The sequence below is a fragment of the Pristiophorus japonicus genome, chromosome 13, assembly GCF_044704955.1.
Source record: "Pristiophorus japonicus isolate sPriJap1 chromosome 13, sPriJap1.hap1, whole genome shotgun sequence".
NCBI classification, from domain to species: domain Eukaryota; kingdom Metazoa; phylum Chordata; class Chondrichthyes; family Pristiophoridae; genus Pristiophorus; species Pristiophorus japonicus.
This window is the reverse complement of record NC_091989.1, coordinates 156,243,766-156,269,069: the sequence shown is the minus strand read 5'-3', so window position 1 is coordinate 156,269,069 and position 25,304 is coordinate 156,243,766. Positions and strand designations below refer to the sequence as shown.

The following is a 25,304-nucleotide window of genomic DNA, read 5'->3' as shown; positions in this document are numbered from 1 at the left end:
CGTGCCCCGAGGAGGTCAGACCGTTTCAGAGACGGATGGATGAGCTCTCCATCCAAGCCAACTGCCTGCTATGGGGCAGCCAGGTAGTCATTCCCCAGAAAGAAAAGGAAGCGTTCATCAAGGAACTCCACAGCAAGCACCCTGGCATCGTGTTAATGAAGGCCATTGCCCGGTCACATGTATGGTGGCCGGGGATTGACAGACCTGGAACACTGGGTTCGCAGGTGCATGACGTGTGCCCAGCTGGGCAATGCCCCCAGGGAGGGCCCACTCAGCCCGTGGCCCAGGCCCACCAGGCCATGGTCACGTGTTCATGTAGACTATGCGGGTCCGTTCATGGGGAAAATGTTTCTGACCATTGTCGATGCATACTCGAAATGGATCGAGTGCATCATATTAAACTCGTGCACGACATCCATCACCGTGGAGAGTCTGGGTACGGTTTTCGCGACCCACAACTTGCCGGACATCCTGGTCAGCGACAATAGCCCGTGTTTCACCAGCCACAAATTCCAGGAGTTTATGTCGGGCAATGGGATCAAACACGTCTGGACAGCGCCGTTCAAGCCGGCTTCCAATGGCCAGGCAGAACATGCAGTCCAAGTCATAAAACAGGGCATGCTACGCATCCAAGGACCCTCCCTTCAGTACCGCCTATCGTGCCTCCTGCTGGCCTACAGGTCCCGCCTGCACTCGCTCACGGGAGTCCTGCCAGCGGAACTCCTCATGAAACGCACGCTTAAAACGCGGCTGTCCCTTATTCACCCAGCCCTGGCAGACATTGTTGAGGGCAAGCGCCAGTCCCAAACCAAGTTCCATGATCAAAACTCAAGGGAGAGGTGTATAGAAATAGATGACCCGGTATTTGTTCTTAACTATGCTTTGGGACCCAAGTGGCTTGAGGGCACAGTAATTGGCAAAGAAGGGAACAGGGTCATAGTGGTCAGACTAAACAATGGGCAGATATGCCGCAAACACTTGGAGCAAGTAAAGAAAAGGTTCAGCATAGACACGGAGGAACCTGAAGAAGAGCATGAGATGTCACCCACACTACTGCCAGTGGACGAGCAACGAGGACAAACCACAGCATGCACAGTCCCTGCGGCCAGCACGGACAGGCCGGAATCACCTCAGGTGACAGAGATGCATGCCGAGGCTCAGCCACCGGAGACATAACTGCGGCGCTCCACGAGAGAGCATCGACCACCTGAAAGACTTAACCTTTGACACAAAAAGACATAAGGGGGGAGGTGATGTCATGTATGTAACCATCATGCAAAGGTAATCTTCATGTAACTGTAACCTTCATGCAACTCCTGTATACTGTACTTATACCCTAGAAATGCACACCCTGACCACAGGGGGTGAACTTGTGGCAGACACTCTTCACCTGGGTTTCCAGGTATAAAAGGGGAGGTCGCACCCAGGGTCAGCACCCCTTGGTCCTGGGAATAAAGGTTAAGGTCACGTAGTGACTGTGTCTGTAGTACATGCCTCGTATGAGTTTGTAGTACGGTGCAGGGACACCACAAAAAGTAAATGTATTAAGGAATATAACTAATTGATAGAACTGAAAGCAAGCAAAGAGAGCACAATTGGCAAAGTGCTTTACTGGGCACAACTGTCGCAAATTGATAACACACGGGCTAGTAACTGACTGGCAAAGCAAGAAATGCTTCTGACCAGCAGAGAGGTAGATCATCGAATTTGATTTGTTGTGGATTCTATTTGGGAGTAAAGTTGATATTAAGTTCATTTCAGCTTGTCAGGATATAGAGTTAACTCCCCCGTCCCCCTCCCCCTGACCCCACGCCACCACCATAAAATATGTGGGTCTACTAGATGTTAGGGAATACATAAAAACGAGGCTCAGAAACATAAAAGGACATGTCAGCTTATTCTGAGCGACATTCAATTATAAATAAGAAACAATCACCATGCTGATTCCAACAAGAAACATCATGCTTTGAATTGCAATAAAATATACAGCTTTCATGTGTAGGTAACAGCTGCCTTCAGTTCCCGAATTTCATGAGTTAAAAAAGAATCTGGCTGCAAAATTCAAACCTGTAGCGGCAGTAGCTTTTTTTTTAATGGCATCCGCCTCACTTCCACCCACTTCTGGTGCACCAACTGTTCACCAACTTGGTGAGGGCAATAGAGCCATGGGTACATGTGTGCTCCGGCAGTATGCAAAGTAGGTAGAGCGTGACCTCAGTCAGCGTGTAACGATGCGCAATTGGCCCAAGCGCATTTTCAGGCCTAATCGAATTTTTACCCCTCTGAACCTTGGGCAGGAGGCTATCTTATTCCTATGTTGACGTGTCATGTAATCTACGCAAAGAAATTTAGAACTAGACATTTTCCTGCATGTAATTTGATGATATTTTAATAAACAGTTTAAATAATCAGATGTCCAAGTTGCCACTTCAGAGCTTTGCTAACCATTCAAATCGTTAAATTTAATTGCTTAAGGAGATAGACTATTGGTCCCATCATTCACCAAGGTCCCAGATGCCCTGTTAACCTCGCCGTTCTGTTATCAATTTGCACTCGCACCAATTGGGCCACAAAATAATTGGAGCTGAAGAGTAATGAAAAAAATCCAATTGATGGCACTCACTGTGAAATGCCTCACTCCAGGAGATTCTGGGGCATTGCAATTATAAATCCTGGTCTACATCACATTCATATAAGTATCACATAGCATCACTAAAACTGAATGTCTTCTCACTGTACTTCCATTGCACATTTTATTGGTAAGCTGGCCTAAAATGAATTCAGATAGTACAGACAGTACTTCACTGGTGAAAACAAACAGTATAACTAACTAAAGGCCTTCTGCATTATTCCAATGAAGCTCAACACAAGCTCGAGTAACAGCACCTCATCTTTCAATTAGGCACTTTACAGCCTTCCGGTCTCAACATTGAGTTCAACAATTTTAGATCACAACTACCACATGCTTTCTCAGAAAGCATTTGCTGGTAATGGTTCTGCTGTAATCATTTACACCTCCTCTGGACCCATCTTTGTACATAGAATATACAGCACATGAAACAGGCCAACTAATCCATGCCAGTGTTTATGCACCACACGCACTTCTTTTCACCCCTCTTCATGTAACCGTATCAACATTATAACTTCTTTACTTGTCCCATTACCACCTTTGTTTGCCTTGCAGCATCATCCGTTTTGTCATTCAATCACTCCTTCCCTCCACCTAATCACAGACCTTCCCCTATGTTCTTTCTCTAACCGTCTTTTCCCTGTTTCTATACTTGTTTAGAAAATGTTAAAACTCTACTTTCTTCCAGTTCTTGATAGGTCATTGACCTGAAATGTTGGCCCCAATATTTACGGGGGGAGGCGGGGAGTGTGCGGAGGAGGCTGTGATTGGCAGCAATGCCGGGGATGCAGAGTCTTGTCACAATCTAGGCCGTGGGGGGAAGGTGGGAGGGAGGGGTTTGTGAATGGGGCCGTGGGGAAGGAGGTGGGCTGTGAACGGAACCACAATCGGGGCCAGGAAGAGGGGGCTCTTGCCACGATTGGAGCTGTGAACAGAACCGTGATGGGGGGGGGACTGGAGTAACCTGTAATGTATGCACCTGTGAGTATGCTCACAGGACCTGGCAGAGGAGAGACAATGATCAAGAAGGTGGTTCTCCCAGGTCGAGGCTAGCCCATTGCACTTCAGGTGTGCTGACACCTGCGATGTTCCCAAATGCGGGATAGTTGACTGGAAAAATTTGTAGAGCTGTTGAGTTGTGAGTAGCTTAGCCAATCATGTGATGTTCACAAGACTCAATAAAACCCCAGCCAGTTGGGTTCAGGGGATCCACGATGAGGCAGGTGGTTGTGAGCCTAGTGGGTGAACTGGTAATGTGTAGTGTGATTGTTAAACCTTTGCTAATAAACCAGCTAATTCTTAATTGCAATGTGTTGCTATGAATTCATAAGCAGAGAACCCATGAAGCAAATACATTACTGAAGCCCAGTTTAAGGGAGGTCCAAGGCCTCCACGTGAGGCTCAGAAGAGCATTCCTGCCCCTACTCGCCCACAAGAAATCCTGAAAAATAAATTTCAAGCTTATGTGCTGGGGCTCTTCCGGCCCAGGATCTGGCTCCCGGCAGCTTTTTCCTGACAGGGGCGCCGCCATTGACCCTGTTACCCCACCCCACCCCTGTTGGGGCATCTTATCGGGAACTGATGACATAATTGGACACATATTTAAAACAGGACCCCGCTTCCCTCCTGCGGGCGTCCTGCACGCCTGCTCAAACAAGTAGGTTAATATTGGGGCAAGCCAGGGAGGAAGAGGGATCAGTGGGGGGAACTGACCCGTTATTTTAACTGCTCCCTCGGCCCAGTTTTTCCACCAGGGCAGTTAAAATCGGGCCCATTTACTCTGCTTCTCTCTCCACAGATGCTGCCTGACCTGCTGAATGTTTTCAGCATTTTCAATTTTTATTTCAGTATAACTAACTAGATACATCCTTCCTTTTGTACTTCCTCTTTTTAAATATTAAGCATCTGAATAGCCAGCCAACCATGTCTTAATAAATTGGATGACATAGAAACATAGAAAATAGGTGCAGGAGTAGGCCATTCGGCCCTTCGAGTCTGCACCACCATTCAATATGACCATGGCTGATCATTCACTTCAGTACCCCTTTCCCACTTTCTCTCCATACCCCTTGATCCCTTTAGCCGTAAGGGTCACATCTAACTCCCTCTTGAATATATCCAATGAACTGGCATCAACGACTCTCTGCGGCAGGGAATTCCACAGGTTAACAACTGTCTGAGTGAAGAAGTTTCTCCTCATCTCAGTCCTAAATGGCTTATCCCTTATCCTAAGACTGTGTCCACTAGTTCTGGACTTCCCCAACATCGGGAACAATCTTCCCACATCTAATCTGTCCCGTCAGAATCTTATACGTTTCTATGAGATCCCCTCTCATCCTTCTAAACTCCAGTGTATAAAGGCCCAGTTGAACCAGTCTCTCCTCATATGTCAGTCCAACCATCTCTGGAATCAGTTTGGTAAAACTTCGCAGCACTCCCTCAATAGCAAGAACGTCCTTCTTCAGATTAGGAGACCAAAACTAAACACAATATTCCAGGTGAGGCCTCATCAAGGCCCTGTACAACTGCAGTAAGACCTCTCTGCTTCTATACTCAAATCCCCTAGCTATGAAGGCCAACATGCCATTTTCTTTCTTCATCGCCTGCTGTACCTGCATGCTAACTTTCAATGACTGATGAACCATGACACCCAGGTCTTGTTGCACCTCCCCTTTTCCTAATCTGCCGCCACTCAGATAATATTCTGCCTTCGTGTTTTTGCCACCAAGTGGATAACCTCACATTTATCCACATTATACTGCATCTGCCATGCATTTGCCCACTCACCTAACCTTTCCAAATCACCCTGCAGTCTCTTAGCATCCTCCTCACAGCTCACATCGCCACCCAGTTTCGTGTCGTCTGCAAACTCAGAGATATTACCCTCAATTCCTTCATCCAAATCATTAATGTATATTGTGAAGAGCTGGAGTCCCAGCACTGAGCCCTGTGGCACTCCACTAGTTACTGCCTCCCATTCCGAAAAGGACCTGTTTATCCCAACTCTTTGCTTCCTGCCTGCCAACCAATTCTTTATCCACGCCAGTACATTACCCCCAATACCATGTACACCAATCTCTTATGTGGTACCTTGTCAAAGGCCTTTTGAAAGTCCAAATACACCACATCCATTGGTTCTCCCTTGTCCACTCTACTAGTTACATCCTCAAAAAATTCCAGAAGATTGGTCAAGCATGATTTTCCATTCATAAATCCATGCTGACTTGGACCGATCCTGTCACCACTTTCCAAATGCGCTGCTATTTCATCCTTAATAACAGATTCCAACATTTTCCCCACTACTGATGTCAGGCTAACCGGTCTATAATTATCCGTTTTCTCTCTCCCACCTTTTTTTAAAAGTGGTGTTACATTAGCTACCCTCCAGTCCATAGGAACTGATCCAGAGTCGATAGACTGTTGAAAATGATTACCAATGCATCCACTATTTCTAGGGCCACCTCCTTAAGTACTCTGGGATGCAGACAATCAGGCCCTGGGGATTTATCGGCCTTCAATCCCATCAATTTCCCCAACACAATTTCACGCCTAATAAGGATATCCTTCAGTTCCTCCTTCTCACTAAACCCTCGGTCCCCCAGTACATCCGGAAGGTCATTTGTGTCTTCCTTCATGAAGACAGAATCAAAGTAATTATTCAGTTGGCCTGCCATTTCTTTGTTCCCCATTATTAATTCACCTGAGTCCGACTGCAAGGGACCTATGTTTGTTTTCACCAATCTTTTTCTCTTCACATATCTATAGAAGCTTTTGCAGTCAGTTTTTATGTTCCTGGCAAGCTTCCTCTCATACTCTATTTTAACCCTCCTAATTAAACCCTTTGTCCTCCTCTGCTGAATTCTAAATTTCTCCCAGTCCTCGGGTTTGCTACTTTTTCTGGCCAATTTATATGCCTCTTCCTTGGATCTAACACTATCCTTAATTTCCCTTGTTAGCCACGGTTGAGCCACCTTCCCTGTTTTATTTTTACTCCAGACAGGGATGTACAACTGTTGAAGTTCATCCATGTGATCTATAAATGTTTGCCACTGCCTATCCAACGTTAACCCTTTAAGTATCATTTGCCAGTCTATTCTAGCCAATTCACGCCTCAAACCATCGAAGTTACCTTTCCTTACGTTCAGGACCCTAGTTTCTGAATTAACTGTGTCACTCTCAATCTTGATAAAGAATTCTACCATATTATGTCGCTCTTCCCCAAGGGGCCTCGCACAACAAGATTGCTAATTAGTCCCTTCTCATTACACATCACCCAGTCTAGGATGGCCAGCTCTCAAGTCGGTTCCTCCACATATTGGTCAAGAAAACCATCCCTAATACACTCCAGGAAATCCTCCTCCACCGCATTGCTACCAGTTTGGTTTACCCAATCTATATGTAAATTAAAGCCGCCCATGATAATTGCTGTACCTTTATTGCACACATCCCTTATTTCTTGTTTTATGCTTTCCCCAACCTCACTACTACTGTTTGGTGGCCTGTACACAACTCCCACCAGCGTTTTCTGCCCTTTGGTATTCCGCAGCTCCACCCATACTGATTCCACATCATCTAAGCCAATGTCCTTCCTTACTATTGCATTAATTTCTTCTTTGACCAGCAACGCCACCCCGCCTCATTTTCCTTTCTGTCTATCCTTCCTAAATGCTGAATACTCCTGGATGTTGATTTCCCAGCCTTGGTCACCCTGGAGCCATGTCTCCGTGATGCCAATTACATCGTATCCATTCATTGCTATCTGCGCAGTTAATTCGTCCACCTTATTCCGAATACTCCTCACGTTGAGGCACAGAGCCTTCAGGCTTGTCTTTTCAACACACCTTGCCCCTTTAGAATTTTGTTGTAATGTGGCCCTTTTTGTTTTTTGCCTTGGGTTCTCTGCCCCCCACTTTTACTATTATCCTTTCTATCTTTTGCCTCTGTCTCCCTTTTATTTCCCTCTGCCTCCCTGCATAGGTTCCCATCCCCCTGCCATATTAGTTTAACTCCTCCCCAACAGCACTAGCAAACACTCCCCCTAGGACGTTGGTTCCGGTCCTGCCCAGGTGTAGACCGTCCTGTTTGTACTGGTCCCACCTCCCCCAGAACCAGTTCCAATGCCCGAGGAATTTGAATCTCTCCCTTCTGCAGCACTCCTCAAGCCACGTATTCATCTGAGCTATCCTGCGATTCCTACTCTGACTAGTTCCTCCTTCTCACTAGACCCTCGATCCCCTAGTATTTCCGGAAGGTTATTTGTGTCGTAAAACAAAGTCCATTTGTTTTCATTGTTAAAAAGGCGGTGTCACTGATGAGATTCAAAATACAAAATCACAAAGCAAACTTACTTTGTCACTGCAATATAAGGATCAGATACACAGGCCATTTACTGATGCATTTGTATGTTTTGATATTAAGTTCCAAGAAGTAGAAGTAAATGAGCATTGTGAATGTCACAGAGTTTATGAAAGCTCATGCCGCACAGTCCTTTGACTCTGGTCTGCTGTGGATTGCTCATTTGGTGGCAGCATTGCCAGCCATTGTTTAAAAATTGTCCGCACTGTGTCGATTATCAAAGGATAATGCCAAGATGTTTGATATGATTTACAATTGACATGTCCAGTGCTATTTTTGAGACGTCATTGACTTTCGTTTATAAACATTCATCTGAATATAAGCTTCCCTGACCTCTGCAGCGCTATTTCTGTTTGTCCACAATCATTCGTTTGCCTATTTAACACGAATACAGCTAAAAATCAGTTGCCATATTGTGTTGTAACTGAGAGACCTTACTGAAATAAATTACTTTGGTATACTCAAGGTCTCACTCAGCACACGTCTATTTAAATCAGTACATTAAGCCAAATGGATAGCTACTGACGTTGTGGCCTGATTCTGCCATCTGCCACATTGCCTGGAAGCAACAACATCAAGCCTCAAGGACTGTGTTTATCTGTTCAGGAGAAAGCCTTGTCATATGTCAAGGTATTCGAGAGAAATGGTTTTGTCAATTTTATTCTTCAAAAATTAATTGGAACTATTTATGGGGTAAAGGAGAACGATCTTGATTCCAGCTCTGGATCTGAACATAAATTAGATTGCACATACACCAGTTTCATTCTTGTGATATCCCCAGCATATCTTCATTGTGTTACAATCTTATAATACACTCAAACACAATTTTCATTCTATTTCATTGTGTGTATTTATTGTTTCTTCGCTGTTTAATAAGAGGTTGTGGGCTCAATTTTGGCCGAGCCCGTTTTTCAGCATACTTACCGGAGTTGCGCCACTTATGTACGTTCGGAGATGCGGCGGAAAAAAATGTTGCAATTTTGGCCACTGTCTGGCCTCTTCACAGCAGTTGCACAGCGTGGCCAGTCGACTCGGGGGGGTGGAGCCTACGTTCTGCGCTGGAAAATGTGTCGGGACGTCTGCACATGCGTAGTGGAGAATGGTGATGTCTGCGCATGCGCAGTAGCGCTGCGAGTTGGCAATCAGCAATTTTTAAAGAGCTGCTTGTGTTTTTGTGTCAGAAGGAGTGCTGTGGTAGGAAAATCACTTCTGAATGCAAAATAAGTATTGTGTGTTTGGAAAAATCACTGCTGCATGCAAAATAAGTACTGTGTTTGGAAACATCGCTGCTACATGCCAGCAGGTAGAAGTGCTGTATTTGGAAAAATCAGTACTGTGTGTTTAGAAAAATCACGATGTGAATAAGAGCATTGGAAAAGTGCTGTGAGTGTCTCAGAGCAGCTGCAGCAATACAGCAATGCAGCAACGTGGATCAAGAACACATAATTTCTTGCTGGAAGAAGTGGAGACACTAGTTAATATCATTGAGAACAGATAGCAGGAGCTGGATACCAGCAGCAGTCACATAAAAGTGCCACCGAAAGAAATGAAGAAATGCTGGAACCAAGTTGCAGAAGATTTCTGCGCATTGGTGATCACCATGAGATCTGGAGGCCAGTGTAAAAAGAAATGGCAGGACCTTGGTCAAGTAGTTAGTGTAAGTAATATTTTCAGTTATTCAATGCAATTGCAATTGTAGATATGACCAGCTGTATATGTCCCACCCAGCAGAAAGACATCCTCTCTAAAAAGTTGCATTTTCATCTTTGCAGAAGAAATTGTCCCACAACAAAAGGGAAAGAACTTGAACAGGAGGAAGCCCAGCAAATGTGCATGCACTGACACCCTTGGAAGACAGGGTCACTGCTTTGATGGGTCCTGCCTGGAGAAAAACAATCAGTACAGCACAAGCTGAGCCCACACTCGAGGAAGAGGGTAAGTCCTGAAAATTCATCGTGGCCCTTCAAATCAACCTGCTGTCTGGCCTGTGATGTGTGAGCCTACTCATGCCACCCATCCTGCCCCCGCCTCTGCTGCTAACCATTTGACTGTTCTGTTATATTTTGCAGAACCTGAGGCCAATTCTGAAGATGTAGAAGAAGATTCAGACACGGACGAGCTTGAAGAGGAGAACATCTTCCAAGCCAATCCTCCAGACCAACATGAGGGTGAGAGGGAGTTGTGTCAGCTGCATGAAGCTGCCACTTATATACTGAATATGGAGCATGTGCAGTTCTTGGAGTTGCCCGCCCCTTCCGTGACTAGTGATTTGAGTACTGGTGGGACATTCCATGGTTTCACACATTCCGAGGTCGCGGGTCCCAGTAATGGGCTGCAGCGAGATACACCCAGGGCCCCACCATCCAAGGCTGCAGGTCCCACTTGGATGCCGCGAGGCACACCCAGGCCCTACCATCTGAGGCTGCGGGTCCCATTGGGATGCCATGAGGCAGACCCAGGGTGAGGGGAAAGAGAAATCGACCACGCTCTCCTGAGATGCAGGATGCAACAGATGTGGTTCAGATCATGTCATTGAGTGCGGAGAGCATTGACCTTACCCGATTACTCCTGGACTCCATCAGTGGGGTGAGTGATGAGGTAGTAGGACTGTCTGGAGAAGTAACAGCAATGGCACTGGAAATGGGAACGATGTCCGGGAACATCAGTGAGGGAATAGTGTCCATGAGGGAGGGAATGTTAGAGGTAGTGCAAAGCACGGCAGTGGTCCTGAGGGAGGGAATGTCAGAGGTAGTGGAAAGGACGACATTGGCAATGACCACAGGCCATCAGGGAGGGAATGTTTCAGTCCGCTGAGCCACTGTCAGGGTGCATGAGGGAGGGCTTTAATAAGGGAACACACCCAGACCATGCGCCCATTGACAGAATCAACTGCCACTCCCACTGCAATCCCCACACCAGCCTCTGAAGAGACCCAAGCAGGGCCCTCCACATTAACATCTGACCCCGCCCGCCCCCTCCCCCCCCCACCTCACCCATCAAGAAGTGTGCATTAAATGAGATGTTAGAAGGAATAAGCTTGGTACCAAGCCCAAAATCACTCCACCACCGCCTGCGGGCAGGGATGGTGGAGATCCAACCAAGCGCAGTAGGCAGGCGGTGTTAGACTATGGGGGATGAGAGGTGGGTGCAGCCTTTCTTTGCTGCTGTTATTGTTGTTGATTTTACTGTTGTAATTGTTTTCAAATTGAAAGTATTTTGTAAGTTATGTAAATTTACAACTTTATAAGTGATCTTAAAGTTTAAGTGATCTTAGAGTGTAACTGTTTTCAAATTGAAAGTTTTTTGTAAGTTATGTAACTTTACAAGTTTATAAGTGATCTTAAAGTTTTTAAGTGATCTTAAAGGGTCATATTAAAGTAAAGTTTGATACAAGAATAATTTTATTACAGTAAAGTTAAGTACATTGTAAACTTTTGAATAAAATATATTTTACATTAAAACTGAATTATATTCCATTAGTACATCACAACATTATGGAACAGCTCCAAAAAATAAACATGTCCATGTGGAATAGTTGTCACCGAGCCCTCAAGCATCAGTAAAGCGTTCACGGATGAGCTGCTGGTGCAAGGCTCGAGCAATCGTTAAAGGAGCACGATGGACGGCCCTCCTCCGCCGTTATGCTCCAGCCTCAGGCACTTGCATGGTTTCCTCAGTCTTGTCATCATCCTCTGCCACCTCCTCCTGCTCGTCACCTGCATCATCCACATCATTATCATCAGCCACTCTCACCGCAGGTGGGTCTTCTTCCACTACCAGCTGTTGCTGCCTCATGATGGCTAAGTTATGCTGCATGCAGCACACAACAGTGAACTGACCAACAATCTCAGGGGAGTACAACAAGTAGCCTCCGGAATGGTCCAGGCATCGGAAACGCTGTTTCAAGATGCCAATGGTCCTCTCTATGATACTGCCCGTCGTAATGTGCGACATGTTGTATTGACGGTCAGCTTCTGTCCGGGTTACAAGTAGGGGCGTCATGAGGCCGTACCCTTTGTCTCCCAGTAGCCAGCTCTGCCCTTCTGGCTGTTGCTCACACATTGCAGATATAACGCTGTCGTGTAGGATGAACGCATCATGGGTGCTGCCAGGGTATCTTGCATCAACTGATATGATGCGATGCATGTTGTCACACACGAGATGCACATTAATGGAGTGGAAGCCTTTTCTATTCCCGAACAGCTCGGAATCCTGCAAAGGTGCTTGCAAGGCGATGTGGATACAATCAATGCAGCCCTTTACCTTTGGAAAGCCAGCAATCCTTGAGAACCCCATAGCTCTGTCATGGATTGCTTGGGCGGTCATTGGGAACTTGATGCAAGACATTCCTCCACGCATACTGTGGAGCCGTGACCTGGCGAATGGAGACATGTATTGCATGTTGCGAGATGGAGCACCCATCTCCAGTTGTAGCTTGAAACGATCCGGAGGCATAGAATGAAAGTGAAGCTGTAACCTTCACTTCAACAGACAAAGCAATCCACCTGATGCAGGTCTGGTCTCAGCAACTCACAAATCTCACGGACAACTTCTCTGCGAAAACGCAGCCTTCTGACACATTCTGTATCACTCAGGGGCAGGTACGAATGCCTGACTCGAAATTGCCGAGGTGGGCAAGACCTCCTGCCAGCAGCCGACAGGCTCTGATGTTCCTGATGTGATGAGCTCTAATCAATTGTCTCCTACATAGCACAATGATGCAGAACGCTTGCACAAGGTATGGCATTGTTTTGCCCCCATACTTAAAGTTAAACTTTCAAAGAAAATCAAAACGGCAGGAAAGCAGGCAGAACAGGTTCGCAGTACTTTCTCTCTCTCTCTCTCCCCCCTCCCCCCCCCCCCCCGCCCACAAGGTCTGTATGGATGGACCACACCCAAAGGTCTTTTGTCCTCTCCTCTCTCCCTCTTGAGTCTTGTGACCTCTCTCTCCCTCCTCCACCCTCCTTTGAGTCTTGTGACCTCTCTCTCCCTCCTCCACCCCCCTTTGAGTCTTGTGACCTCTTTCTCCCTCTTCCTCCCCCCCCCCCAACTTGAGTCGTGACCTCTCTCCCTTCCTCTCCCCCCCAACCCCACCCCCCCAGCCTCTCTGTTGAATTGCAGCCGCTCTGTGGGCCCCGATGCCAGCCAGTTCCATTGCTTCAGCCCCTAGTCCAGGCTGAGTGGCCTCCCGGTGCGTTGTCCCGCCCCTAGCCCAGGCCGAGTGACCTCCCGCACCAGCCTACTGCCTTCCCGGGCCGAGTGCAGAAAGGTGAATTGCAGTTTGAAGATGAAGGTAGGACTTTAATTTTTTATTTCTTATAGAATAGTTAGTAGTTTTTGTTTGCAAACATTGCTAAGGTAAGGGTTGGTTGGTTCAGGTCCGGGTCCTCTCCGCTTCCCGCCCCTATCCCAGGCCGAATGGCCTCCAATGTACTTACCTGCACCGATTTCTTTATCTCTCCGCAAGGGTTTTCTGAAATGGCCACATACGCTGGCCTAAGTAGAAATGAAGTAACTATTAGCTGGCCAAACTTGCCTAAATGGCCAGAATTGGTGTAGATGGCTGGTAACGCCCCCTTTTGAGAAAAAAAACTAACCTAAAAAAAACATAACTAAGTGCTTTACACTGGTGCAAATTGATTGGGGAAACTGGGGATTTTTAAGTTACGCCAGAAAAAGCAGCCTACCCCCGAAAAAACAGGCATTCGATAAGGTGCCACACAAAAGGTTACAGCAGAAGATAAAGGTACGCGGAGTCAGAGGAAATGTATTAGCATGGATAGAGAATTGGCTGGCTAACAGAAAGCAGAGATTCGGGATAAATGGCTCCTTTTCGGGTTGGAAATCGATGGTTAGTGGTGTGCCACAGGGATCGGTGCTGGGACCACAACTGTTTACAATATACATAGATGACCTGGAAGAGGGGACAGAGTGTAGTGTAACAAAATTTGCAGATGACACAAAGATTAGTGGGAAAGCGGGTTGTGTAGAGGACACAGAGAGGCTGCAAAGAGATTTAGATAGGTTAAGCGAATGGGCTAAGGTTTGGCAGATGGAATACAATGTCGGAAAATGTGAGGTCATCCACCTTGGAAAAAAAAAACAGTTAAAGGGAATATTATTTGAATGGGGAGAAATTACAACATGCTGCAGTGCAGAGGGACCTGGGGGTCCTTGTGCATGAAACTCTTTTTGGAGTTTACCTGCAAAACATAAACATTAAAACCATGCTACCTGCCTGGGTGACACAGCAGACATTTTCTAGGCCCCTTTTTTTTTTCTTTTTTTTTTTTGGTTTTTTTTGGGGCGCTAAAATCAAATTTTTCAAGGTGTTGCGCCTTTGTCAAGGGCCCGCCCGCGGCCAAGGTTTTGACGGCGGCGCGGACGGACCCCTTGATCAGCTCTGGCTCGGACCATTTTTCCAGGGCCAGTCGGGCTTGGTTGCAGCGACCCCGGCTCTGGGCCAAAAAGTCCCGGAGTTCCTTTGCAGGAATGAGGAGAGTCTCAGCGGCGGCCGCGAGCAGATCCACCGCCTCGCTGGCGGTGGTCTCTAGGTCTTCACCCGCGTCCCCCACCGAGTCCCCGTCCTCCTCCGGGAGGTGGCCGCCAGCAGCCGGCCCATCGACCGCACAAGGTACGGCAAATGAACCAGCCGCTCCAACCGGCCCTGGCTCTGCCCCGATCCCACCCCCAGGATCGTCGGCAGAGGAGTCCCCACTGGGCTCTTTTAAAAATGGTGCTGGGTCGGGAAATGACAGCGGAAGGGGTTCCCCCTCCGCCCCAGGAACCGGGGAACAAGGAGAGACCCGGCCATAGGAAATCCCCAGGATCTCCAAGTGCTCCAGCTCCACAGCAAGAGGCGAGGGTGGGTGTTCCTCCCCCTCCCCGCTGCCACCCCCCGGCCCAGATTTCATTAAAATCACTCATTTGTGTTTCTGCCGGGTCGAGCGACTCCCGGGGGCAGTTGATTAATAGCTGGGCGGGCTCAGGTTCGGCCTTTTCGGCCTCGCCCGCCTCAGTCCCCGGGACGCCCGGCCCGGCGGCAATGCATTCTTCCGCTGGCCCCACGCCCCCCACGACAGGCAGATCTTCCACTCCATCCCCAGGAGGCAGCGGCTGGGCAGCCTCGACTGCCTCACCCTCCCCGGGGACAGACTCCTCGCGCCTGCAGCGCAATTTGGGAGCGCTGGTGGGGGACGCGGGACACGCGGCGGGCACCGCCTCCTCCGCGGAGGGATGTTGTTCCCCCTCCGCCTCATTGGGGCGGTGCCTCTTTTTGTTCCTGGGGGCGCGCGGAGGCAGGGAGACCTCCATGTCTGCCGAGGCCTCCCGCTCCGCCCCCCCCTTTTCCTTTTCTTGCCCGCGCCCGGGCCCCTCTGTGGTGTTGTTCAAGGGCTCAGGCATGGGCTCGGGGCACCCCGCGCTCGCCGGTGACTGGGTTGGGCCGAGCGCGGTAAACAAATTGTCTGGCGCACCGAGGGGACCCGCCTCTGGATGTTTTGCCTTCCCCCGCGCCTTCCTTCCGATCGGATGCTCTTCCTCCCCCCCGCCGGAGGCCGTAATAGCAAGGGCCCCCGGCGATGCCCGCGCACCCATGGCTCCCGGCACGCGGACACAACTAGGGGGAGGGGTGGCGGCGGCGCCAGCCTTGGCCGCCTTCGGTGGTTTGGCGGCCTTGGAGGCGGGGCAGTTCTTGCGAATGTGCCCCACCTCTCTGCAGGCATAGCACCGCACGCCGTCCGACGTCCAGAAGACGCGGTAGGCAGTCCCCTCGTGCACCACATTAAAAGACCCCTCCGTCGTCTCCTCCCGTGCCAGCCGGACAAAGAGCTGGCGGCGGAAGGAGAACACGTGGCGCAGGCTGCTCTCCCTGAGGCCGAGCGGTATGGGGTTGATCCCTGACCTTACCTCCCCCAGTTGTTGTAGGTGAGGGAGGAGGAGCCCAGCGGGAACAAAGGGCGGGACGTTCGACACGATGACCCTCTGCGCGGTGGCCTCGAGGGGATCCACCGGCAGGAACGTCCCGCCCACCGTGAGCCCCCTTTCGAGGGCCAGGGACACCGCCCGCTCCGACCCCAGGAAGAACACAGCCTTCCCAGACATCTTGGAGGCTGCGACAATGGCCGAGGGGCCGACTACCCCAGCCATCACCCGCACGCACTCCTCGATGGTCATTGTGGGGTGAGTGTAGCTCTTGACCCCGTGTTTTTTTGTGATTAATCTGAATGGTGGCAGGGCAGCGGGTGGCGCAGGAGGTGCCGTGGAAGCGGTTGCCACCTGCGTATATGTCCTTGCTGGCCCTGCCACCGGCGTGGATGGGGTCGCCATCACGGGGTCCCTTTAAGGGCTACACCCACCCCAAAGTCACAGGCCTTAATGGTCTTTATTGGCCTCTTGTATATTGACTGAGCAGAGGAGCCCTTAATGAGGCACACCTCTCCCCTAGTTGGCAATTGGGGAGGGGCCTTGCTCCCTCTGCTCAGTTGTCTCAATTGCTTTTTTTTAAATTAGGAGGAAGAGGCCTCAGAGAGAGAGGGGAGAAACAGAGTAACAGAGAAAGAGAGAGGGGGGTGGGAAGGGGGGGGGAACTGCGAGGGCAGGTCTCCCCTCGCAGCTGTGGGTGGGTGCAATCCCAGATGGCAAAACACAAAGTCTTTGGGGTGGTCTTCAGGTGAGGGGAGAAGATGTCTTCACCTGGGGCAGCTAGAGCCACCAGGCACACACTCCTAACGATGTTTAATATGGTGATTAAGAAAAATCTTCAGCCTGGTAGCTCCAGCTATCCCAGGCTAGGCAATTGGGGGGGGGGGTTCAGTTGTGTGTGGGGCCTCGTTGTAAGCAAGGCCCCCACACACACTTCCACACACACACACCCCCCGCGATGTTCTGGCCCTCAGTGGTCTTCTTTCCGCCCCCCACCGATTCAACAAAGTTTTTTTGGGACTGCACCAATACACCCACCTGTTGAATGCTAGAGTCTCCCTCCTTCCACACTGGATGTTTGTTGGTCTTTCCCCCTCTCTCCAACTCTTTGCAGAATGGTAAAAAGATGTACAAAGTTTTCTTTTCTCCTCCTCTCCCTCTGGGTGAAAGTTGGTGGTGAAGCCCCTTCCTTCCTTCTCTTCCTGGGCTGGTCTCAGGGCTCTACAGGCAGGAGCAAAATTTGATAGCTGCTCCTCTCTCTGCAGCTCAGCTCCTACTGTGCAGGACACGCCTCCACTGCTCCACAATTGGTTCTTGTGCATGAAACTCTTTTTGGAGTTCACCTGCAAAACATAAAACATTAAACCGTGCCACCCAACCTGGGTGACACTCCAGACATTTACAAGGCCCTTTTAATTTCCCCCCCCTTTTTTTTTTTTTTTTGTGTTTTTCTTTTTTTGGTTTTTTTTTGGGCACTAAAATCACAATTTTCCCCAGTGCCCCCTATAAAAGGGAAGGGGGACACTAAAAGCACCAGCAATTAAAACAAATTAAACTTAAAAACGTAAAATCAAATTAAAATTTGGTTGCCGGGCGTGATGATGCACTCCAGTCCCTCCGGTGCCCACCTCTCGCGGAATGCCGCGAGCGTACCGGTGGACACCGCGTGCTCCATCTCCAAGGACACCCTGGACCAGATGTAAGAGCGGAAGAGAGGCAGGCAGTCAGGTTGAACGACCCCCTCGGCCGCCCGCTGCCTGGACCGGCTGATGGCACCCTTGGCCGTGCCCAGGAGCAGTCCTACGAGGAGGCCTTCGGACCTACCCGCTCCCCTCCGCACAGGTTGCCCAAAGATCAGGAGAGTGGGACTGAAGTGCAGCCAGAATTTCAGGAGCAGCCCCTTCAAATAATGGAACAGGGGCTGCAACCTCGTGCACTCAATAAAAACATGGAACACGGACTCCTCCAGACCGCAGAAATTGCAGGCGGCCTGGGAGTCCGTGAACCGGCTTAAAAATTTATTGCACGGCACTGCTCCGTGCACCACCCTCCAGGCCAAGTCCCCGATGAATAGTGGGAGGACCCCTGCGTAGAGTGCCCTCCATCGGGGACCCCCGCCTCCTCCGGACGACAAGATGGTACGCCATGGCGTGTCCGGACGGCCGGCGAGGATGGCAAAGTTGAGGGTGTGCAGGAGCAGCCCGTACAGGAAACCCCTCCGCGCGGAACTGAAAGGCACGGAGGGGATTTCCCCGAGGCGGCTCAAGTTGTGAGGCGCTGGCCCCCGAGGGAGGTTCCGGGGTTTGGCGCCGATGAGGAATTCCGTCCGGACGGGGGTCAGTTCGGACGGGATCTCCCCACGTGCTTGAGCCTCCTCGATGCACCTAACGGAGTCAGGGCCCAGAGCTGTTTTTAGCGACTCGATGGCATCGGCCTCGTGGCGGACGTTGGCAGAGTTTAGGCGCCGCGCCAGCGTGTCTGGCGCCATCCAGCCCGCTCCTCCGCCATCGAGCAGGTCCCTGACCCTGGTCACCTCACCAGCCACAGCCCTCTCTTCCGACCGCCACATAAAACCTCGGCCGTGGAGGTACGGATTCCCGAGCAGCGGTTCCTGCAGGACGGCCGCCACTCCAGCCGGCGGAGAGCTGCGCTTGGTGGAGACTTTGTTCCAGACCCTGATGAGTTCCCTGTAAAAGACAGGCAGCTCCCGGAGGGCGGTCCTGGCACCCCCCAAGTTCACAAATAGGAGCTGCGTGTCATAATTGAGGTCGCGCTGCTGGCGGAAGAAATACCTCGCCAGAGCGCACCACCTAGGAGGGGGCTCGACGTAAAGGTATCTCTGCAGGGTCTGAAGACGGAAAGTCGTGAGCTGGGCACTGACGCACACCAACGACTGACCGCCCTCCTCAAGCGGGAGACTCAAGACCGCGGCAGAGACCCAGTGCTTCCTGTTGTTCCAGAAGAAGTCCACCAGCTTCTTCTGTATCTTGGCGACAAACGCAGGGGGAGGGGTCAAAGTGACCAGCCGGTACCACAGCATTGCGGCCACCAGCTGGTTTATGACTAGCGCTCGACCCCTGTAGGACAGCACTCGGAGCAGTCCTGTCCAGCGCCCTAGGCGAGCGGCGACCTTGGCCTCCAGCTCCTGCCAGTTCGCCGGCCAGGCTCCCTCGTCGGGGCTAAGGCAGACTCCCAGATAGAGGAGATGGGTCGTGCTCCAGGCAAAAGGCCTGAGCTCCTCCGGCAGGGAGTCCACCCGCCACTGACCCACCAGGAGTCCGGAACATTTCTCCCAGTTGATCCTGGCGGAGGACGCGGCCGAGTAAATCTCCTGGCACTCACGCATCCTCCGCAGTGCAGCGGGATCCTCTACCGCGAGGAGCACGTCATCGGCGTAAGCCGAGAGGACGACCTCCACGCCCGGCCCTTGCAGAGCCAGTCCCGTCAACCTCGTCCGCAGGAGGCGCAGGAAAGGCTCCACGCAAACGGCGTATAACTGGCCGGACATGGGGCATCCCTGGCGCACCCCTCTCCTAAAGCGAAGGGGCGCCGTCAAGGACCCGTTAACCTTAATCAGACACTCCGCGGCGGCGTACAAAAGTCGGATCCGGGCGACGAAATGCGTCCCGAACCCGAAAGCGCGCAGAGTTCCGAGCAGATAGTCGTGATCCACCCTGTCGAACGCCTTCTCTTGGTCGAGGGATAGGAAGGCGACCGACAGACCAGCCTCCTGGGAACAATGGATGAGGTCCCGGACCAGATGGATGTTATCGTGGATTGTCCGGCCCGGGACCGTGTAGGACTGGTCGGGGTGGATCATGTGGTCCAGCACGGCACCAAGGCGAGCAGACATCGCCCTGGCGAAGATTTTGTAGTCCGTGCTGAGGAGGGAGACCGGGCGCCAGTTTTTAAGGAGGCGGAGATCGCCCTTCTTAGGCAGCAGGACGATGACTGCCCTGCGCCAAGAGAGGGGCAACTCCCCGGTCGCCAGACTTTCCCCCAGGACCCGCGCGTAGTCGCCCCCCAGGACGTCCCAGAACGCCCTGTGGAACTCCACGGTCAGCCCGTCCAGCCCCGGGGATTTTCCCCTCGAGAGCCGGGCGAGGGCACCGGTCAGCTCCGCCAGGCTTAGCGGAGCTTCCAGATTTTCGGCGCCCTCCGGGCTGACCTTCGGCAGGTCCTCCCACAAACCTCTACGCGCTTCCTCGCTGGACGGACCCGGAGAGAACAGAGCCCCGTAATATTCACGGGCCCTGTTGTTGACGCCCTCCGGATCCGAGACGAGAGAGCCGTCGTCGGCCAGCAGCGTCAAGAGCTGCTTACGGACACTCTGCCTTTTTTCCAGCGAGTAGAAGAAGGGGGAGCCGCGGTCCAGATCCCGCAGGAACTGGATCCGCGACCTCACGAACGCGCCTCGGGACCCGACGAGCTGCAGGTCCTTCAGCGCGGCCCTCTTCGCTTCGTACACCGTCCGCAGGGCCGGGTCCTGGACGACTTGACCGAGACGGGCTTCCAGGTCGAGCACCTCTTTTTCTAGGCGCCCGACTCTGGCCGCCCGCCTCTTGGTCGACCCCCTCGCGTACTCTTGACAGAAGACGCGGACGTGAGCCTTGCCCACGTCCCACCATAGCCTCAAGGAGGGGAAGCCCCCCTGCTTCCTTCTCCAGTCGGACCAGAATCGACGGAACGAGTCCTGGAACCGCACGTCCTCCAGCAGCCGGTTGTTAAAGTGCCAGTACGCGGACCCCGTCCTCGCGCGGATGAAGCGAGCTCCGCCCACACCAGGTGGTGGTCCGAACACGGCACCGGCCGCATGGAGGCCGCCGGGACGCAGGAAACGTACGCCCGAGACACGTAAAGGCGGTCGACTCTAGACCATCCAACTCCAGGCCTCACCCAAGTAAAGGCGCTGGAGTCGGGGTGGAGATTTCGCCAGACGTCCACCAAGTCGAAGGACCCGACCAGGTCCCTCAACTTCTCCATCGCCGTCATGCACTGCGGGGCACCGGAGCGGTCCCTCGCCTCGAGGGTGCAGTTAAAATCCCCCCCCGAGGACAATGCAGTCGCCGACGTCGACGGAGCCAAGAAGAGCGGACACCTCTTCAAAGAAGCGCGTTTGCTGCGGGCCGGGCTGAGGGGCGTACACGTTCACGAGATGGAGCGGCACGTCCCCCAGGCGAACCGTTACGTGCAGCAAGCAGCCTGGCACGGGCTCCTCGACCCCCAAGATCTCCGGCTGAAAATGCGGGCCCAGCAAGATGGCCACCCCACTAGAAATGGCGGTGAGGTGGCTCATGCGGACCTCTCCTTGCCATTCCAGGAGCCACGTGGCTTCGTCTCCCGGAACGGTGTGGGTTTCTTGCAGGAAGCACACCGCATATTTCCCCTCCCGCAGGAGCGAAAAATTGTCAAATCTACGGCGTGCCCCTCTGCCGCCGTTGATGTTGAGGCTGGCTATGGTTATCTTCATGGCAAAAGCATAGTGCAACCTCTACCTTAACCTATTGTGGGGGAGGGAGCGGAGTCTTTTGTTGAACTCCGCTCCCTCCGCAGCCCAGCGAGGAGTCCCTCGAGCTCGCGCAGCTCAAGGTGTTGCTCCTTTGTCAAGGGCCCACCCGCGGCCAAGGTTTTAACGGCGGCGCGGACGGACCCCTTGATCAGCTCTGGCTCGGACCATTTTTCCAGGGCCAGTCGGGCTTGGTTGCAGCGACCCCGGCTCTGGGCCAAAAAGTCCCGGAGTTCCTTTGCAGGAATGAGGATGGTCTCGGCGGCGGCCGCGAGCAGATCCACCGCCTCGCTGGCGGTGGTCTCTAGTTCTTCTCCCGCGTCCCCCACCGAGTCCCCGTCCTCCTCCGGGAGGTGGCCGCCAGCAGCCAGCCCATCGACCGCACAAGGCACGGCAAATGAACCGGCCGCTCCAACCGGCCCTGGCTCTGCCCCGATCCCACCCCCAGGATCGTCGGCAGAGGAGTGCCCACTGGGCTCTTTTAAAAATGGTGCTGGGTCGGGAAGCGACAGCGGAAGGGGTTTCCCCTCCGCCCCAGGAACCGGGGAACAAGGAGAGACCCGGCCATAGGAAATCCCCAGGCTCCCCAAGTGCTCCAGCTCCAAAGTAAGGGGCGAGGGTGGGTGTTCCTCCCACTCCCCGCTGCCACCCCCCGGCCCAGCATGTACAGTATCATTAAAATCAGTTGTTTCATTCTCTGCCGGGTCGAGCAACTCCCGGGGGAAGTTGGGTATTGGCTGGGCGGGCTCAGGTTCGGCCTTTTCGGCCCCGCCCGCCTCAGTCCCCGGGACGCCCGGCCCGGCGGCTACGCATTCCTCCGCGGTCCCCATGCCCCCCACAACGGGCAGATCCTCCACGCCATCCCCGGGAGGCTGAGGCTGGGCAGCCTCAACTGTCTCACCCTCCCCGGGGACAGACTTCTCTCGCCTACGGCGCAGCTTGGGGGCGCTGGTGGGGGACGCGGGACACGCGGCGGGCACCGCCTCCTCCGCGGAGGGATATTGTTCCCCCTCCGCCTCATTGGGGCGGTGTCTCTTTTTGTTCCTGGGGGCGCGCGGAGGCAGGGAGACCTCCATGTCTGCCGAGGCCTCCCGCTCCGCCCCCCCCTTTTCCTTTTCTTGCCCGCGCCTGGGCCCCTCTGTGGTGTTATTCAAGGGCTCGGGCACGGGCTCGGGGCACCCCGCGCTCGCCGGTGACTGGGTTGGGCCGAGCGCGGTAAACAAATTGTCTGGCGCACCGAGGGGACCCGCCTCTGGATGTTTTGCCTTGTCCCGCGCCTTCCTTCTGTTCGGACGCTCTCCCTCCCCCCCGCCGGAGGCCCCGAAAACAAAGGCCTCCGACGATGCCCGCGCACCCATGGCTCCCGGCACGCGGACGCAACTAGGGGGAGGGGTGGCGGCGGCGCCAGCCTTGGCCGCCTTCGGTGGTTTGGCGGCCTTGGAGGCGGGGCAGTTCTTGCGAACGTGCCCCACCTCCTTGCAGGCATGCCACCGCACGCCGTCCGACGTCCAGAAGACGCGGTAGGCAGTCCCCTCGTGCACCACATTAAAATTTCCCTCCGTCGTGTCCTCCCACGCCAGCCGGACAAAGAGCTGGCGGTGGAAGGAGAACACGTGGCGCAGGCTGTTCTCCCTGAGGCCGAGCGGTATGGGGTTGATCCCTGACCTTACCTCCCCCAGTTGTTGTAGGTGAGGGAGGAGGAGCTCAGCGGGAACAAAGGGCGGGACGTTCGACACGATGACCCTCTGCGCGGTGGCCTCGAGAGGATCCACCGGCAGGAATGTCCCGCCCACCGTGAGCCCCCTTTCGAGGGCCAGGGACACCGCCCGCTCCGACCCCAGGAAGAAAACAGCCTTCCCAGACATCTTGGAGGCCGCGACAATGGCCGAGGGGCCGACTACCCCAGCCATCGCCCGCACGCACTCCTCGATGCTCATTGTGGGGTGAGTGTAGCTCTTGACCCCGTGTTTCTTCGTAATGAGTCTGAATGGTGGCAGGGCAGCGGGTGGCGCAGGAGGTGCCGTGGAAGCAGTTGCCACCTGCGCATATGTCTTCGCTGGCCCTGCCACCGGCGTGGATGGGGTCGCCATCACGGGGTCCCTTTAAGGGCTACACCCACCCCAAAGTCACAGGCCTTAATGGTCTTTATTAGCCTCGTTGGTGTTTGAGCAGAGGGAGCTCTGAAAGAGGCACACCTCTCCCCTTGTTAATGATTGGGGAGGGGCCTTGTTCCCTCTGCTCAGTGTCTTAATTGTTTTTTTTTAAATTAGGAGAAAGGGGCCTCAGAGAGAGAGGGGAGAAACAGAGTAACAGAGAAAGAGAGAGGGGGGGTGGGAAGGGGGGGGGGGAACTGCGAGGGCAGGTCTCCCCTCGCAGCTGTGGGTGGGTGCACTCCCCAGATGGCAAAACACTAAAAACACAGTCCTTGGGGTGGGTCTTCAGGTGGGGGGAGAAGACGTCTTCACCTGGGGCAGCTAGAGCCACCAGGCACACACTCCTAACGATGTTAATAGGGTAAATGAGAAAAATCTTCAGCCTGGTAGCTCCAGCTATCCCAGGCTAGGCAATTGCGGGGGGGGGGGGTTCAATTGTGTGTGGGGCCTAGTTGTAAGCAAGGCCCCCACACACACTTCCACACACACACACCCCCCGCGATGTTCTGGCCCTCAGTGGTCTTCTTTCCTCCCCCCACCGATTCAACAAAGTTTTTTTGGGACTGCACCAATACACCCACCTGTTGAATGCTAGAGTCTCCCTCCTTCCACACTGGATGTTTGTTGGTCTTTCCCCCTCTCTCCAACTCTTTGCAGAATGGTAAAAAGATGTACAAAGTTTTCTTTTCTCCTCCTCTCCCTCTGGGTGAAAGTTGGTGGTGAAGCCCCTTCCTTCCTTCTCTTCCTGGGCTGGTCTCAGGGCTCTCCAGGCAGGAGCAAAAGTTGATAGCTGCTCCTCTCTCTGCAGCTCAGCTCCTACTGTGCAGGACACGCCTCCACTGCTCCACAATTGGTCCTTGTGCATGAAACTCTTTTTGGAGTTCACCTGCAAAACATAAAACATTAAACGGTGCCACCCGACCTGGGTGACACTCCAGACATTTACAAGGCCCTTTTTTTTTCCCCCCTTTTTTTTTTGTGTTTTTCTTTTTTTGTTTTTTTTTTTGGGCACTAAAATCACAATTTTCCCCAGTGCCCCCTATAAAAGGGAAGGGGGACACTAAAAGCACCGGCAATTAAAACAAATTAAACTTAAAAAACGTAAAATCAAATTAAAATTTGGTTGCCGGGCGTGATGATGCACTCCAGTCCCTCCGGTGCCCACCTCTCGCGGAAGGCCGCGAGCGTACCGGTGGACACCGCGTGCTCCATCTCCAAGGACACCCTGGACCGGATGTAAGAGCGGAAGAGAGGCAGGCAGTCAGGTTGAACGACCCCCTCGACCGCCCGCTGCCTGGACCGGCTGATGGCACCCTTGGCCGTGCCCAGGAGCAGTCCTACGAGGAGGCCTTCGGACCTACCCGCTCCCCTCCGCACAGGGTGCCCAAAGATCAGGAGAGTGGGACTGAAGTGCAGCCAGAATTTCAGGAGCAGCCCCTTCAAATAATGGAACAGGGGCTGCAACCTCGTGCACTCAATAAAAACATGGAACACGGACTCCTCCAGACCGCAGAAATTGCAGGCGGCCTGGGAGTCCGTAAACCGGCTTAAAAATGTGTTGCACGGCACTGCTCCGTGCACCACCCTCCAGGCCAAGTCCCCGATGAATAGTGGGAGGACCCCTGCGTAGAGTGCCCTCCATCGGGGACCCCCGCCTCCTCCAGACGGCAAGATGGTACGCCATGGCGTGTCCGGACGGCCGGCGAGGATGGCAAAGTTGAGGGTGTGCAGGAGCAGC

The 25,304-nt window shown here is 52.9% G+C and overlaps 1 non-coding gene across 1 annotated transcript; it reads left to right on the top strand.

Annotated features, from left to right (window-relative positions):
- Window positions 1-3,622: 3,622 nt before the first annotated feature.
- On the top strand, window positions 3,623-3,787 carry LOC139279218 (U1 spliceosomal RNA). Its single transcript, XR_011596430.1, has one exon. It is a non-coding gene; the product is annotated as a U1 spliceosomal RNA (small nuclear RNA).
- The last annotated feature ends 21,517 nt before the right edge of the window (window positions 3,788-25,304 follow it).